Source organism: Tasmannia lanceolata, unplaced genomic scaffold (genome assembly GCF_043159265.1).
Source record: "Tasmannia lanceolata isolate RefF3 unplaced genomic scaffold, GAP_Taslan_0.1 ptg000003l, whole genome shotgun sequence".
In the NCBI taxonomy this organism is placed as follows: domain Eukaryota; kingdom Viridiplantae; phylum Streptophyta; class Magnoliopsida; order Canellales; family Winteraceae; genus Tasmannia; species Tasmannia lanceolata.
In genome coordinates, this window is record NW_027518680.1 from 22689333 (window position 1) to 22700981 (window position 11649).

An 11649-nucleotide genomic window follows, 5' to 3' on the forward strand; every position below is an offset into this window, starting at 1 on the left:
CGAAATCCAAATCAAGTAGTCATGGCGGAAGAACAAGAGTCGCCCAAGAGTTTGCGCGATCGCTTCTATTCGGCCCGAACCGCACAACCTTCTTGCATTCGATTGCCGGTTGCGCAGGGTAATAATTTTGAGCTAAAATCGCAATTTATCTCTTTGCTTCCTCATTTTCATGGCCTCCCTTCGGAGGATGCTTATTTATTTTTGTGTGAGTTTGAAGATGTATGTGCTTTGATTAAGTTGCAACAACTTACCGATGATGCGGTAAAGTTGCGGTTTATTATGTTTTCACTCAAAGATAGAGCCAAAAAGTGGCTCTATGGCTTACCGATGAACTCCATCACCACTTGGGAGGAGTTCGCCGTCGCTTTCCTAAAAAAGTTTTTTCCATTACATAAAACTAATAAGCTTAGGAACGATATTTTACAATTCAAACAAAAGCCATTAGAGTCATTTTCTAAGTTTATGGAGAGGTTCAAAGACCTACTCCAAGAGTGTCCTCACCATGGAATTGATTTGTGACACTTATGCCAAATTGTTTATGAGGGCATAGATTACCAAACAAAGCAATTTCTTGAGTCCATGTGTCCTAACGGTTTTACATCTTTCACGGATGAGGCCGTGGCATGGAACTTCTTACTTGATTTGTCAGAAAAAATAAGAGAGTACGTGGAATCCACTCAAGACGGTGAGAGAGCCACTTCAAGAAAGTGATCTCTAATAGAGGGTGCCGTGGCAAAAGAGGCCCATCTTGATAGCCTAATCAAAAGGCTAGAAGCAATAGTTGTCAAAGGACCTTAACAAGTCAATCAAATTACACATAGTGTTCCCATGTGTAATTGGTGTCAAGCCACGGACCATGTCATGGAAGAGTGTCCAACTCTTGCTAAATTTGGTAATTCTAATGAGAATGTGAGTGCTCTTTATGCTAATAATTCTTATTCTAGCACTTATAATCCGGGATGGAGAAATCATCCCAACTTTTCATGGAGTCAAGGTGGGCCATCCAATTTCCAAGGCCAAGGCCAATTCGGCCAACCTAGGCCGACATTCCCTCCCACTTTTGTTCGGCCATCCTCTCCCCCTCCTACTTTTCAAAATCCCATGATTAATAATGTTTCAAATCAACACCCTCTGGGCTTTAAAAAACAAGGGCAGTCGGCACGAATTGCATATTTAGAGAAGAACATGGAGCTTCTCATGAGTACCTTCATGACGGGCCAACACAACTTAGAAAAGTAAATTTCTCAACTTGCTATGGCCCTAAGTGAAAGGGAAACAGGAAAGATGCCAAGTCAACCCATTCCTAATCCAAGGAATGTGGCCATGAATGAGAATCAACAACCACAGGTGAATCAGTTGAATGCCATGCAATCTAGTTTGCCGCAACAGGATCCTGCGAATCGATGCAATGCGATTTATGCTTTGAGAAGTGGAAAAGAATATCACAAAGAGGAGGTCAGCACCGAACCTTCTAAAAATGCGCAAGATCTTCCAAAAGAGGTAAGTGAAGAACCTCCCTCCATTGGCTTAGAAGAGGAGCCCAAACAGGTAAGTACAGAAAATGTAACTTCTCCCCCTTCACGAGATTTCTTTCCTAAAGCTCATTTTCCAAGGAGACTTGCTAATAATAAAAAGGTAGATCAAATTGATAAAGTTTTGAATATTTTTAAACAAGTGCATGTGAATATTCCTTTGCTTGATGCGATTTCTCAAGTCCCCACATATGCTAAAGTTTTGAAAGATCTATGTACACAAAAGAGAACAACGAATGTGCCCAAGAAAGCTTTCTTGGCCGCAAACGTTAGTTCTATTTTGTCTCATCAAATGGTAGCAAAATATAAGGATCCGGGATGTCCCACTATATCATGTACTATTGGAAACATTCAAATTGATCATGCCTTGTTAGATTTGGGAGCTAGTGTAAATCTCCTACCGTTTTTAGTTTTCAAGCAATTAGGACTAGGTGACCTCAAACCTACCACCGTCACACTCCAATTGAGGGATAGATCCATTAAAACACCAAAAGGTATGATTGGGGATGTCCTAGTAAAAGTAGGCGATTTCTTATTTCCTGCGGATTTTGTAGTTTTGGACACGGAGCCGGTTGTTAATAACAAGGACCAAATCCCTATCATTCTTGGTAGGCCGTTCCTTGCCACTAGCAACGCTCTAATTAATTGTAGAAATGGATTAATGAATTTTTTTTTTGAAAACACATCGGTTGATTTTAATGTCTTTAGATTGGGTAAGCAACCTAATTTTCATGAAGAAATCAATATGTTGCATTCCTTTCCTAACGATATTGTTTCTAATTTTGAAATTGATTTTGATGCAGGATTCCAAGAATGTTTGGACGAACTAGGAAATGATGGAGATGATTTATTTTCCAAAGTTTTTGCCATCCAAAACGTGGAGCCCGTTGGACCACTAACAACATCTCTTCCAAAGCCATCAATCGAAGAAGCCCCACAGTTGGAGTTGAAGCCCTTGCCTTCTCATTTACGTTATGCTTTTTTGGGTGATAAATGTACTTTGCCTGTAATAATTGCTGCGGACCTAACCTCCACTCAAGAGGAGGAACTCATTAAATTGCTAAAAGATAACAAGGAAGCCATAGGTTGGACAATGGCCGACATCAAAGGAATTAGCCCTTCGATTGTGCAACATCACATCCATCTCGTTGAGGATTCTAAACCTTCAAGGGAACCTCAAAGAAGGGCTAATCCTGTGATGAAGGAAGCCATCCAAAAAAAGATCTTAAAATGGTTAGATAACGGGATCATATATCCCATCTCAGATAGCCAATGGGTGAGTCCCGTCCAAGTAGTGCCTAAGAAGAAGTCGGGAGTTACCGTTATACAATCCGCCACCAATGAGCTTATACCTACTCGCATTCAAACGGGTTGGCGGGTTTGTATAGACTAGCGAAAGCTTAATGCGACTACTTGGAAGGATCACTTTCCTTTGCCTTTTATTGATCAAATGTTAGAAAGGTTAACAGGTCATGAATATTATTGCTTTCTTGATGGATATTCGGGTTACAACCAAATTCCCATAGCTCCTGAAGATCAAGAGAAAACGACATTCACATGCCCCTTTGGAACGTTTGCTTATAGACGCATGCCTTTTGGGTTATGCAATGCACCAGCAACTTTCCAAAGATGCATGATGAGTATCTTTTATGACATGGTGGAGACCTTCTTAGAGGTTTTTATGGATGATTTTTCTATTCATGGCTCCACCTATGCCGAATGTTTACATCACATGAAATTGGTCTTAGAAAGGAGTAGAGAAAAGAACCTTATCCTCAATTGGGAAAAGTGTCATTTTATGGTAAAAGAGGGCATCGTTCTAGGACATGTGATTTCTAAAGAGGGAATTCAGGTTGATAAAGCCAAGGTGGATCTCATTGTCCATCTTCCACCGCCCAAAAGTGTGAAGGATATTCGATCATTTTTGGGCCATGCGGGCTTTTACCGGCATTTTATAAAAGATTTTTCTAAAATTGCTAGGGCTCTAACCAACTTGTTAGCAAAAGATCAAAAATTTGGGTTTTCCAAAGAATGCTTCGATTCGTTTGAGTGTTTGAAAAAGGAGTTAACTACGGCTCCCATCATTCAAGCACCCAATTGGACCGAACCGTTTGAAGTTATGTGTGATGCTTCCGACTTTGCAATAGGAGCTGTGTTGGGTCAAAAATTCAATAAATTACTGCATGTAATCTATTATGTAAGTAGAACTCTCAATGATGCACAACTCAACTACACCACTACGGAAAAAGAATTCTTAGCAGTTGTGTTTGCATTAAAAAAGTTTCGGTCTTACTTGATTGGATCGCATGTGATAATTTATACCGACCATTCGGCAATCAAGTATCTTGTTGGAAAGAAGGATGCTAAAGCTCGCCTTATTAGTTGGGTTTTACTTATTCAAGGGTTTGATTTGAAAATTAGAGATAAGAAAAGTACGGAAAACTTGGTTGCCGATCACTTGTCTCGACTTCCTAATGCAAAGAATAACAAAGGTCCAATTAATGAAAACTTTCCTGATGAGCAATTGTTTGCTATTCTAGTGAGCCATGGTATGCAGATATTGTGAATTACTTGGTTACAGGTGCTACACCGGATCATTGGTCCAACCAAGACAAATATCAGTTTCACTCACAGGTAAAGTATTTCTTTTGGGATGATCCCTATTTGTTCAAAACTTGTTCGGATCAGATTGTCCGACGATGTGTGCCCGATCATGAGCACCAATCAATTCTATCTTTTTGCCATGATCAAGCTTGTGGTGGCCCCTTTAGTGCAAAGAAAACTGCGCACAAAGTTTTACAATGTGGTTTCTATTAGCCTAGTCTCTTTAAGGATTCTTTTAATTTTTGTCAAGCTTGTAGGTCATGTCAATCCTTAGGAAGAGTTACAAAGCGAAATATGAAGCCCCTCAACCCGATCTTAGTGGTAGAAATCTTCGATGTGTGAGGTATTGATTTTATGGGTCTATTTGCCAACTTTTTTGGAAACTTGTATATTTTGTTAGGTGTAGATTACGTGTCAAAATGGATTGAAGCCATTGCTTGCAAATCCAATGACCACAAGGTGGTGGTCAAGTTTCTTAAAGAAAATATTTTTTCGCGCTTCGGTACACCTCGTGCCATCATTAGCGATAGCGGTAACCACTTTTGTAATAGACCGTTTGAAGCTCTAATGAAGAAATATGGTATTACTCATAAGTTGGCCACCCCTTATCATCCTCAAACGAGTGGCCATGTGGAGATTTCAAATAGGCAAATTAAGCAAATTTTGGAGAAGACAATGAATCCAAACCGCAAAGATTGGTCCATTAGATTAGTGGATGCCTTGTGGGCTCATAGGACGACATTCAAGACTGATCTTGGTCAGTCTCCTTACCGGCTTGTGTATGGAAAAGGTTGTCACCTCCCGGTTGAATTGGAACATAAAGCTTTTTGGGCTGTTAAGAAACTAAATTTTGATTTGTCTGATACAGGTAATCATAGAAGACTTCAACTTGCCGAGTTGGAAGAGTTGCAGAATGATGCCTATGAAAATGCAAAAATCTACAAAGAGAAGACAAAATCTTTTCATGACAAACATATTCTGAGAAAATCGTTTCAAGAGGGCGAAAAAGTGCTTCTCTACAATTCACGCTTGCATATTTTTCTAGGTAAGTTAAGGTCTCGATGGGATGGACCATATGTGGTTAACAAAGTTTTCTCCCATGGTGCGGTCGAGGTTCTAAATCCAAGCAATTGTGAGAGTTTAAAGTTAATGGTCAATGTTTATTGCCATTTATTGAGTTGTCAAAGCCGAATATGGAAGAAGTCATGGATCTCCATGAACCTTCCTATTCGAATCATGCATAAACAAATACGGTACGTACCCTCCTTTCTATTTTTAGTCCTCATATTTTTCTTTCTATTTTTAATGCATTGAGGACAATGCATAAATCAAGTATGAGGGGGTAGCTTTTAGAAACTTTCTTTTCTAGTCTTTTCTATAGTTAAAGTTAGAAATTTTCTTTTCCTTTTGTTTTTGGTATTTCTCTCAAATTAGAAAAGAACTTGGTATTCTTAGAAAGAAAGTTGTTTTCCTATTTTAAGAAAGAAAGTTAGTAAATATTTTAATTTTGGAATTTGAAAAATTAGAAAGAATACTTTCCTTTCTTAGTTTTGTTTTCTTTTGGAATCTTTCTTTCAAAAGAACTTGAGTAAGAAATAGAAATAGAAACTTGCTTTTTATATGGTATGGTGAAAAAGGAAAGAAAGGTTAAAAAAAAAGTTCTATTTTTAGAAAGTTTACCTTTTGATTATAGTTTTGATTTGTAGTCTTTTTTACTTGAGCTATTAACTTTGAAGGGTTTTTATGCCTAGTTCCTTAAAGCCAACTGGCTTGAGAGCAACTGACTTAAAACTTCATACATGGGTCAATTAGAAAGCTTAATAAACCAAAGCATTGCACGTAATCAAAAGTAACTTTGGACTCATATGCATCAATGTCTATGACATATGCAAATCAAAGATTAGTTGGATACTGCTTAGTAGCCTGGGTGTCTGGTGCATGCCCTGCATGTCATTCACGCCTAAAGCAGTAGAGGATTACAAAAGTGAGTTCTATTCTTAGAAAGTATGGGAAAAGTGGAAAGTATAGTGGGCCATATAAATTTGCAATTTTTCTATTAAGTTTCGAAATCAAATTTTTTTTATGGCATGATTACATTAGAATCAAATTTAAGGGAGAAGAGTAGGAAAAATTCAAAAGAAGATTCCTTACTTAAAATATTTTTCTAATTTTTCAACTTGGGGATAGGATGCAAAGTTTAAGTATGAGGGTATCCTTGTTCTTCTATTTTGAGCAATTTATCAAAGCGAAAGGATTAGAAATTTTTGGCTTTATTCTATAGTGTGATTTGAAAAGAAAATTTTGTTTTTTGAATTTTGTGTGTATATTCTCTGCAAACACTCACGAGACAAAACTCGTCCACTAGGGTAACGTGGGGGTTTAAAGGCTTGTTGCACGTCCTAACTGCAATCGTGATTCCTACGAAATTGAGTTAGGCCTTTTTCTTTTCTTCGTTTTTAGTTTCTGTCTTCCCTTGATATTGATCTAATTGAAGGACTTTCATATGAATGACCAGTGCGAGCGGAAGGAAGAAGAATTGCAATCGAAGAGCACAATCCAACAACCACAACTCTAAATACGGTTCTTTTTGTGAAACCGTAAGTAGAAGAGAAATTAACAAAAGTCTACAAAACGTGTCATAAAAACTTCAATTAATTCCCCCACCTCACGTCCACTTAATCCTTTTAAAAAGATAAGAGTCACATTACATGTAGGCATCTTAACGGTCAAGGAAAGATTCTAAAAGAAACCTAATAAAAACTTACTTTCTAAAATACTGACTCTTAAAGAATCTTAGTAAAAATAGAGTTTCTAAAATACTATGACTCTTAACTAGTAAGGACACTAAATATATGAAAAAATAAAGATAACTCCTAAAATATCTATTAGATTATCATAACTAATTTGCTCTTATGATAGGGACAACGACTAGGAAAAAATCATGATCTCCTAATTTTCCCTTGTGTTGACTTTTCGGCTTCAAATTGTAAAAAAAAAAGACATTATTGCATCATACTCCCCAGGTTGAAGAAAATTCGATCTCGAATTTGAATCTTCGAAGAGTGCACTTTCTCATAATATTTGCCAGCATACGTTGTTGCATCAGACTCCCTGGGTTGAAGAAAATTCATCCTTGAATTTGAATCTTCGAAGAGTGCACTTTCTCACTAATATTTGCCAGCATCATTTTCCCATTATTATGAAAAACTCTTCCTCGAATTTTGAAGTATCGAAAAATGATAATGTAGACACCCCATTTTGATCGGGCCCTAAAACCCGAAAAATCGAATAAGAATCTCAAAATCAAATAAAGTTCCGAAGCCAAATCTCGAAATCTCCGAAGAATCGAACCTGAATTCCCAAAAATCAACCTGAGTTGTACCCCCGTTGTGTTGAGATCATTTTTTCTGATAAAGGGTGATAGGGAGTGAATTTGAACAAGGAAAGGGTGTTAATGTCAAGGTTCTATATACAAAGAGAATAATGTATTCACCCCTTTCATTTCTAGAGACAGCCCACCCTATAGAGTAAAGGAGTCGTTATAATGCACTGGAAAGGGGGCTGACCAGGGGAAGATGAAGGGGGTGAGTATATCATTTCTCTCTTAAAACACCACCGAATTAGGGCATTTGGTGAGGTGGATTTTCACTTAAAAATTCATAGAGAAAGAGGGAGAGATCTAGTCTTCTCTAGTTGTGCAACGAGAATCCACCCTCCCTCTTCTCCTTTGCCACCACACACTAACTTCCCCATCTTCAACAAACCCTCAACACCATCACCACCATCTTCTCCTCTCTATTTCCGCCCAACTTCACCTTCTTCTCCTAATTTCTGTCTCCACACCCATTGCTTCATCTTATCAGGCACTTGACCCAGATTCATCAACCCCGAAACTTCTATTTCTCAAATCCATCAAGGAAAGAGGATTGCCCATATTTTGGAAAGAGTTGGGAGAGTTTTGATTAGGGTTTCAAATAAAGAAAAAGAGGAGAAGAGTACAGATTTCATTAGGGTTTGGGTCTTGGAAGGTGGGGAAGAAGAAGGAGAAGGGAATTGATTTGGGAATTACATGATCTAGGGTTTGTATAAAAGAAAAAAAAAGAGAGATCAAGAAAATGGTAGAGAAGAGCGTTTAGGGTTTCCTTGCTTAGAACTACAAAGGAGAAGAAGAGGTGTTTGGGTTCCATCCTTCGGCCATCATTGCAATCCGGCCACAACCTCCATCAAATCCGGTTCTCCATCGCTCTCAGTCACTATCATCCACTACCTTGGTTTTCATCTACATAGCCATCTGAACCCCATTTCCATTCCATTGCTCTCATTTCCTTATTTCGTCACTTTCACCTTCACGGCCACCTCGACCTCCATTTTTTCCGGTTGATCGTGCCAGAATCCGGTGGGAAATCACGAACCTCTGTCAATGCCAACTTCGATGCCTCCCATTGTCGCCACAGATGCCCATTTCCATGCCTCTTTGAGCAATTATCTCATATAAACACCATCCATGTCACCCCTATTTCCTTCTTCATCATCAAGATATGCGACCTTTTGCGAATTACGGTCACTCTCTTCCTTGATTTGAATGGGCATCACCCCTTTTGTCTCAATTTGGCCTGTCTAATAACCCCATTGAACCAATGTACAAATTGAAATAAGAAGAAGCACAAGGTACGCTTCTTTATTTCTCTTATTAATTACTGGTGAGTTTGTTGTTGAGTTTGTTCTGCAATGGTGAGTTTAGATTTTGCTCCGTGCTTGAGAATTGTTTTGCTGATGGTGTTTGAGAAATGTTTCATTGATGGTGCTTGGATGAGTGTCAAATGGGTTTCAATGATTTTATTGTTTCTTCATTTGACTTCTTTTCTCGGTATTCTAAATTTTTTATAAAAAAAGCAGAAACAAGACCTTATTCCTGTCCTAATTTGCTTGATTTGCGCATTTGAAGTGGTGGCCTGTTTTGTATGAATTTTTACTCATTTCCATCACTTAGATCAATATTTGGTAATGCTCTGTTTTGTTTGAGATTTTGTTATGTCCTAAAACTCTATAAGGTGTTGTTCTTCCTAGCTTCAGATTCACTACTTGAGTGGTCTCGGATATTTGTTTTGTCGACATAATTTAGACCTAGAGCCTGATATATTCATCTTTTCTATCTCAAACCTTCATATGTGAGCCATGTCATATTTCTTGGATCATTGTATCTCATTTATCTTTTGGGAATTTTTGGTTCACCTGCTGATTGCACAAAGCTTAGAGTCATTCCTTACATTCTCTGCTTCTAATAGAACCCTGTCTCTCAGCATTTTGTTCAATATAGATGGGAACCAACATGTTAAAAAATTTGTCATGAACTAGATTGCCTTGCATGTAAAAATGACATCAGCTCAATCATGTGTTATCGTCATATAATCAGTGCTGTGTCTTCCTAACTTCAATTAGATTCTCAGAACCTCATGTGTGATGTAGCAGTTGGTCTTTGTACTCCTCTTACTGAACATGTACGGTTGTTTTTTTAAGAATACAATAGGAATAGATACATGAAATTGTTGCTGCCTTCATGAGTTCCTATACTTTCTGAAGTCCACTCATGTTTGTTTAGGAGACACCTGTTAAAATTCTTGGTAGTTCAGTAGGATGTAGACAAAGTTTCCTTGTCATTAATTCACATGCAGTAAAAACACTTTCTCTTATAATGTTCGTCTTTTCACACTCTTCATTTCTTTGGGGCTGATATTGGTAGATAAGCCTACTTCACAGCTAATCATCTCTAGGAGTCCTTTGTTGATTGGATGGGAGAACTGTATTGACCATGGCAGGTTGTAGTGTTGATAAAAGGGAGAATGAGATGGTATGAATTGGAAGACATGGTTATATTGATATCATCCCCTTGGGGTATTGGGTAGAGGAGTTGATGTCTGCATTGATATGTTGTGATGATGGCACTACATTGTTTTTCTTATGATTGTGCAATCAAATTGGGTGGCTGTTTCAAGCACGAAGGCAACCAAATTGGTAGTGCTATTATCAATATTGAAATGTGGAGGTCGGCTGTTTATCATAGATTGTATGAATCTATACCCATTTCATGCCCCTTTGGGCTTGATCTCTATTGAGGGAAGAGATTATTTAAAATGCTAGTGAGTCCTTTGTAGATTTCTTATTCCATGGTCCATTAGCAAATGGAGTTTATATTTCCATTACAGAAGATGGAAATAGAGTCTTATTCTCAATTCGAACCTCACTTTGATACTTGGCTTTTGAAGAGTATTGAGGCGATGTATTGGCAGGGATTTGGTCCCTTGCATTCTCTCATTTTCACTTCCTGATCTTCACAGTAGGCATTCAAGAGACACATGTATGTTCATATACAAATGTGATAGGTTTTGGCCTTTGTTCTAGTTTCTTGTTTTGGACTTATGGGATAACTTGCACATTTTCCTTCTCAGTTTCAACTAGAGTTGAGCTTCAGTGTTCCTTTTCAATGTCTCTCTATATATCCCTCTTTGAGTTCTTCTTCGGTTTTTAGGACCCACTTCTGTTTCTAGACTTTATTCGATCTTCAGGACTTTGATCAGCTTAGGGATAGTCCGCCGATTTTGAGAGCATTTCCCTCAAGTTTTTAGCAATGACAGAATGTTTCTTGAGCCAACACATTCCCTTCCTATCTTAGAGCTTCCACTGGTTAAGGGATTTCATCATCTTTAGGGTTATTCATAGAGTTTAGGATTATATCCTACCTTCATAGAGTTTTCTGTCCTACCTTCATAAAGTTTAGGATTATGTCCTTCCATCTTTTAGAGTCAGTCTTTGCATGTTCCTAGGGATCCCCTTCGAGTTTCGGGATTCCCTCGATTATAGGAATATTTTGTCGGGGTTCAGGCGATGACGGACGGCAATCTCCTGAGCCAAAACCCCCTTTCATAAAAAGGGATAAACAAAAACACATAAAAATCACAAGAACAGTAAAAAAACATAGAAAAACACTAAGAATGTTTTTTCGAAAATATTGTTTTCAAGCTACGTTGGCTTGATCCCTTTCCACAAGGTATGTAGGCAGCTTGGGTCTTCCCAAGTCCAGTCAAACCCTCAAATAAACATTTTCAAAACATTATCAAACTTTTCTAAACAAAAAAACTTCTTTATTTGTAGTAGTAATATGTCCGAGAAGTCTGTTAGTCATAAAAGAGTCCTAGAAGTTAGGAGTGCCTCAGTCAGGTCAGTTGTACACATCGTCAACTGATGTCTAGAATGTGATTCACTAGATAGCCTTTTTTTCTCTTTAGGATAAGCCTAGTCACATTTAGGAATAGGGCCCACCTGCATTAGTTCAGGATCATACATCCATTTAGTTAAGAGCATGAGAGAAGTCCTAAAATTCATAATTAACTTCAACTTAAGCTAATCATCTTTAATAAACTTTAATCACTAGTCTAGTCTACTCGATTGGGTCTAGTTTAGTGGTTCTAGGCACAAGAGGCATTGTAGCTTAGAATAGCACCACCGAACTACATTG

The 11649-nt window shown here is 38.0% G+C and overlaps 1 non-coding gene across 1 annotated transcript; it reads right to left on the reverse strand.

Moving 5' to 3' along the window:
• Nucleotides 1–402: 402 nt before the first annotated feature.
• On the reverse strand, nt 403–509 carry LOC143870168 (small nucleolar RNA R71). The gene has a single exon (XR_013244960.1). It is a non-coding gene; the product is annotated as a small nucleolar RNA R71 (small nucleolar RNA).
• Between the last annotated feature and the right edge of the window lie 11140 nt (nt 510–11649).